Source organism: Mesoplodon bidens (assembly GCF_964165515.1).
Source record: "Mesoplodon bidens genome assembly, chromosome: 6".
Lineage (NCBI taxonomy): Eukaryota > Metazoa > Chordata > Mammalia > Artiodactyla > Ziphiidae > Mesoplodon > Mesoplodon bidens.
The window spans coordinates 95,221,561-95,228,250 of NC_138162.1; the positions used below are offsets into that span (position 1 = coordinate 95,221,561).

Below are 6,690 nucleotides of genomic sequence, written 5' to 3' on the forward strand. Positions count from 1 at the left end.
GAGAGTTAACTTGTATCTGTTGGCAGTGAACTTTGAGTTCATTCTTTGGGAGATTCTTTCAAGCTTGTACAAACTAATAAGGTAAAGTGATTCTTGGAATTTGTTTTTGTTTCCTCAAAATAGTATTTTCCATTAGGTTTTTATAAAGAATGCACAAGATTTATTTCATTGTACTTCAGATTTTTAAAAAGTGTACAGTGTTTCAAGAGATGTTTTGGCAATACTGTGAAAATCTCATCTATTATTTGAGACACTGGTATGTAAAACGTGGCAGACCATGTTTGGGCCAAGATTTCATCTTGTTACTGATCTTTTCCATATGCTTCCTTTTAGTGTTTGTTCTTAAAACTCAGACTTCCACACTAAGGAAAAGAGAGCAAGTCTGTACTTTTTCCAAAAATCATTCTACATGCCCTCACAGTTCTTTTGGAAGGTTAATGTAAAATTAACAGCTTAATTTTTATTAAATTCTTCTTTTAACTCTGTGATTTGAACTTATGATAGTGATTATATTGTTCATGTTCCTAACAAATGTGAAAATATTTATCAATAGATAGCTAGAACACTCAGAATTGAAAGCGTCTAGGAAATTTAAATAAGGTTGATGGTGTCCAGGAGGTTTAGGTTTGGCAGGGGGTGGGAAGGGTGGTTTGAGTCAGGCCTTAGAAGAAAACTAGAAGCTGCAAGTGATTGTGATAGTTCATTGTTTCAGTTGGTGGTTATTTTATTTTATTTAAAAATTGTTTTTAATTTTATTTATTTATTTTTAGCTGTGCTGCACGGCTTGCAGGATCTTAGTTCCCTGACCAGGGACTGAACCCTCGCCCTTGGCAGTGAAAGCACAGAGCCCTAACCACTGGGCCACCAGGGAATTCCCTCAGTCGGTGGTTATAATTGTAGCAATTAGGGAAAGAAGTTAGTTGAATTGGTGAAAGTCTAAATTATATTCTATGATTATAATTTGACTGAAGTAGATAAACTATCTCAGAGCCAAATAACTAGTGCTGGCTAGGAGAGGTCTGACTGAGACTGGTAATTATGGTAATAAACCATAATAAAGATTTTTAATTCATTTATTCATCCAGCTAATATTTGTTGAGCACCTACTTTGTTCAAGGCAGTTTTAGGTGCTGAGAACCCAGCAGTAAAAGTCCCTGTTATCACTGAAGAGGAAGAGAGAAAATAAACATATCAAGTGGTGTGGAGTGCAATGGAGAAGAACAAAGCAAGGCAGAGGGGTAAAAATGAATGAGCACAGGTGTTTAAGTCAGTATTTCTGACACTACTGTGATGTATGATGGAAAGGAATGGTTATGTAACTGTGTGGTGAATGGGGGAGCCAGGTGTCTCACCGCTGGAGGGAGGTTACAGATAAACAAGTGGAGGTGGTGGGAATGAAAGGCTACAGTTGTTTTAGATCTCTTTAATACTTGACATTATCTAACTTTCCCCCCAATTTTTAGGTATATGATGGTATTACTTGTGATTTTAATTTCCATTTCCCTGATTACTAAAGAGGTTGAACATTTTTTCAAATGTTTTTCAGCCATTTGGATTTTCTCTTCTGAGGTATGCCTGTTAATGTTTTTGCTCATTTTTCTGTTGTGTTATTTGTCTTTTTCTTATTTATTTTTAGGGTTTTTTAATATGTTTATGGATATCCATTTTTTATTATATGTGTGACACTGTCATCATTTTTCAGTTGATTCTCTTGGGTTTTTCAGGTACATACGAATCATATGCAAATGATATTGTACCTTCTTTCTAATTGTTTTTAAGAGGATAGCTCTTATTTCAAGAAGATATTTTGCAAATCTTTACTCCTCAGACAACTGGACTGTTGCTTTGTGTTTCTCCCGGTTAACTCCTAAGTAAATCACATGAGATAAAAGTACAATTCAAATCAATAAGCCACATGATAAAAAAACTGGAAGACATCATAGAAACTTCATCAAATAAGGAGGTATAGAGAGAAGAATTTAAAAAGACCAGCATACTACCAGCCACAGACGGCAAAGAGAGAGCAAGGAAGCACTCAAAGGCTCATGGAGCAGCCAGTACTTTCCACCCTCACAGAGTAAAGTTTCAAGATAATATACACAATTAAAAAGTAGTTGTCTGGGGCTTCCCTGGTGGCGCAGTGGTTGAGAATTTGCCTGCCAATGCAGGGGACACGGGTTCGAGCCCTGGTCTGGGAAGATCCCACATGCCGCGGAGCAACTAGCCCCGTGAGCCACAATTACTGAGCCTGCGCGTCTGGAGCCTGTGCTCCACAACAAGAAAGGCCGCGATAGTCAGAGGCCTGCGCACCGCGATGAGGAGTGGACCCCACTTGCCGCAACTAGAGAAAGCCCTCGCACAGAAACGAAGAGTCAATACAGCCATAAATAAATAAATGAATGAATGAATGAATGAATGAAGTTGTATAATCCATTAAATTTTTTTTTTCACTGACTGGGACTGAGTACAAAACAATAGCGTTTTCGGACTCAGGAAAGGGTGATAAGATGTGTTTCCCTTTGCCCAATTAATGGGAATGCCAAATTAATGGGAATGTTTTCTTTTCTGTTAAAGGAGAGGGTGGGCCATGTGGATCCAGGAAGCAGAATTCCTATTACTTACGTTTACTCAAGTTAACAGTTATTAAGGAAATTTTTAGGAGAGGGTTATACAGGAGTGAAGTACTGACACATACTGAAATTTTTAGGACAGGATGGCAAGGTTCTGGGATGGGTATGTCTGCTTGGTGGAGTGAGTGAATGAATGGATGTTTGCTGGATGAAGTGGGAGTATGAACTGGGAAGGGGCACGGAAGAACCTCTGGAGTGATAGAAATCTTTTATATCTTGATCTGCTTTGAACGAATGGTGCTAAGACAACTGGAACACATGCAAAAATTTACTGAAAATGGGACAAAGACCTAAGTGTTAGAGCTAATATGGTTAAATTTTAGAAGAAAATATAATGTTAGTCATTATGACCTTGGATTAGGCTTCAGTTTCTTAGATGTGGCACTAAAAGTGCAAGAATCAGAAGAAAAAATAGGTAAATTGGATGTCATTAAAATTTGAATTGTTTTCTGTGCCAAGACACTATCAAGAAAGTGGGAGAAAAAAACAAACCAACCCACACATGGGAGAAAAATTTTGCAAATCATATATCTGATTAAGAACTTGTGTCTGGAATAAATAAAGAACTCGTACAACTCACTAATAATAATATTAAAATGAGTGAAGGATCTGAATTAATGTTTCTCCAAAGGTAACAAATGGTCCATAAACACATGAAAAGATGCTCAACATCACTAGTCATCAGGAAAATGCAAATCAGAGCACAATGAAGTACCACTTCACATTCTCTAGGATAGCTGAAATAAAAAATATGGACAATTACAAGTGCTGGTGAGGATGTGGAGATTTTGGAATCTACATATATTGCTGATGAAAATTAAAAATGGCACAGCCACTTTGGAAAACAATCTATAGTTCCTCAAAAAGTTAAACATAAAGTTGCCATTTGACCCGTCAGTTTTACTCCTCAGTATATACCCAGGAAAAGTGAAGACATATGTTCACACAAAGACTTGAATGCACATATTTATAACAGCCAGAAAGTAGAAACAACTTATATGTCGATCAGCTGGTGAATGGATGAATAAGTGTGGTCCATCTATACAATGGAATATTATTTGGCAATAAAAAGGAGTGAAGTACTGACACATGCTACGACATGAATGAACCTTGAAAACATTATAAGTGGAAGAAACCAGTCACAAAAGACCACATATTATATGATTCCATTTATATGAAATGTCCAGAATAGGCAAATTGATAGAAACAGTGGATTTGTGGTTACCTAAGGCTGGGAGTAAATGACATTAATCAGGACAGGGTTTCTCTTTGGAGTGATAAAAATGTTCTGAAATTGATTGTGGTGATGGCTGCTAAGCTTGAATATATTAAAAACCTTTGAACTGTATACTTTAAATGGTAAATTGTACAGTATGTGAATTATATCCACAATAAAGTTGTTATTAAAAATAATAATAGCAGTGGGAGTTTAAATGAATAAAATTGGCTTAAGTTGATAATTTTAAAAACTGAGTGAGAAGTAGATGAAAGTTCATTGTAGTGTTTTGTCTACTTTTGCTTCTATTGAAAATTTTCCTTAATAAAAAGGAAATCTCTTTTTTACATTTGGTAGTGTATATATGTCCATGCCAAGATAGCTAGTGGGAAGCAGCCACATAGCACAGGGAGATCAGCTCGGTGCTTTGTGACCACCTAGAGGGGTGGAATAGAGAGGGTGGGAGGGAGATGCAAGAGGGAGGGGATATGGGGATATATGTATAGCTGATTCACTTTGTTATACAGCAGCAGCTAACACAACATTGTAAAGCAATTATACTCCAATAAAAGTGTTAAAAACTAAAAATTAAAAAAAAAAATCTCCAGCACTCAAACTGCAAGTTTTAATATTAGGAATTCATATGACTGATTGCACCCTCCATATAGAGCTGGCATGGCACATGCTTTTGCCCCTTAGCCTAATTTGTCCTTGTGTTTCTGCCCCTTCCAGCCTTTGTAACCTCTTCCCCTGTCTACGGAAGGGCTGTTTTAAAGGTCCCTCAGTAAGCTCTTCCCCTTTCTTTAGAAGGTCTTGTTTTAAAGGGCCCTCTGTAAGCTCTTTCCCTTGACTATGGAAGGGCTCGTTTTAAAGCAGTTATCTTTATTTTCATGCTGTTATTTTACCAAGGGAGAGATGTCGCTGCTGGGAATATGTACCTTGTTACAGCACTGGTCAGAGCTGATTGGGTGGGGGATCTGTTTTAGAGCTTCCCAGAGCCTGTGATAGAAACTGTATTGAGAAAAAATGTGCACTGGGAAAAAATGCCACCTGCCCCTATTTCATAGTAATGTGGAACACACAGTACATCTGCATCAGGTCTGTGGGAGAACTGCAGCCGGAGAGGGAGCTTCTAGGATGAAAGAAAGATATGTAGGATAAAAACACATTGCCTTGTTAGAATGAGGATAAAGGCTTTTTCTTTTCCCTTCGATAAGCACCCTTTGCTGGTTTAATCCAGAACAATGTTTTGAGCCAATGAAGTGTGGTAGGCTTTGGTGGGGGGTGGCGGGGAGAAAAAGGGGATGCAAAGATGACTTTGCAATCAAGTGCTTACACTCAAGATATCTACAATCCTCTAGAGAATGTGAAGAAAAAAACCCATGTATAAATAGCTATAATAAGTTAGATTGTGATAAGTACAAAAGAGAAGCACATCAAAATACTGGGAAGATTTGGAGGGTGGGGTGTGAGAAGCCACATCTGTTTATGGGAGAATCAAGAAGATGCACTGAGATGGGTGACCTTTGACACAGACATTTGAGGTTGGATAAGACTTTCATAGATGCAAAGGACAGCATTAATAAAGACACAGAAGCCAGAAAATACAGAGCATATTTGAGAAATAGCAAGTAATCTTCAGCTGGAGTATAAAAAGATGTAAACATGAACTAAAAAGCTTAGAAAGCATTACTTAAATGTAGATCCCATGGAAGTCTTGAAAGATGGGTTAAGCACTTTTTTAAAAAATTAATTAATTATATATTTTTAGCTGCATTGGGTCTTAGTTGCTGTGCACGGGCTTTTCTCTAGTTGTGATGCGTGGGCTTCTCGTTGTGGCTTCTCTTGTTGTGGAGCACGGGTTCTAGGCGTGCGGGCTTCAGTAATTGTGGCTTGCGGGCTCCAGAGCGCAGGCTCAGTAGCTGTAGTGCACGGGCTTAGCTGCTCTGCGGCCTGTGGGATCTTCCTGGACCAGGGCTCAAACCTCTGTCCCCTGCATTGGCAGGCGGATTCTTTTTTTTTTTTTTTTTTTTTTTTTTTTTTTTAGTTTCTGCTTTATAACAAAGTGAATCAGTCATACATATACATCTGTTCCCACATCCCTTCCCTCTTGCGTCTCCCTCCCTCCCACCCTCCCTATCCCACCCCTCCAGGCAGTCACAAAGCCACAAAGCACCAAGCTGATCTCCCTGTGCTATGCGGGGCAGGCGGATTCTTAACCACTGCGCCACCAGGGAAGCCCTGGGCTTGCTTTTGAGAGTTTGTTACTCTGCAGCAAGGTCCGCTTTTTTTTTTTTTTAACATCTTTATTGGAGTATAATTGCTTTACAATAATAGTGTGTTAGTTTCTGCTTTATATCAAAGTGAATCAGCTATACATATACATATATCACCATATCTCTTCCCTCTGCATCCATCTCCCTCCCTCCCGCCCTCCCTGTCCCACCCCTCTAGGTGGTCACAAAGCACCGAGCTGATCTCCCTGTGCTATGCGGCTGCTTCCCACTAGCTATCTATTTTACGTTTGGTAGTGTATACATGTCCATGCCACTCTCTCACTTCGTCCCAGCTTACCCTTCCCCCTCCCCGTGTCCTCAAGTCCATTCTCTTCGTCTGCCCCTAGGTTCCTTAGAACCATTTTTTTTTTTTTTAGATTCCATATATATGTGTTAGCATACGGTATTTGTTTTTCTTTCTGACTTGCTTCACTCTGTATGACAGACTCTCGGTCCATCCATCTCACTACAAGTAACTCAATTTCGTTTCTTTTTACCTCATAGGGCTATTGTGAGGATTAAATGAATAAATGCAAGTAAGGCTTTTGGAAGAATGTCTGAAAATGTT

General features: G+C 38.8%; 1 protein-coding gene across 2 annotated transcripts in view; it reads left to right on the top strand.

Annotated features, from left to right (window-relative positions):
• Positions 1 to 6,690, top strand: part of CENPP (centromere protein P) — a 231,964-nt gene that overhangs the window by 96,168 nt on the left and 129,106 nt on the right. The window lies entirely within an intron of this gene.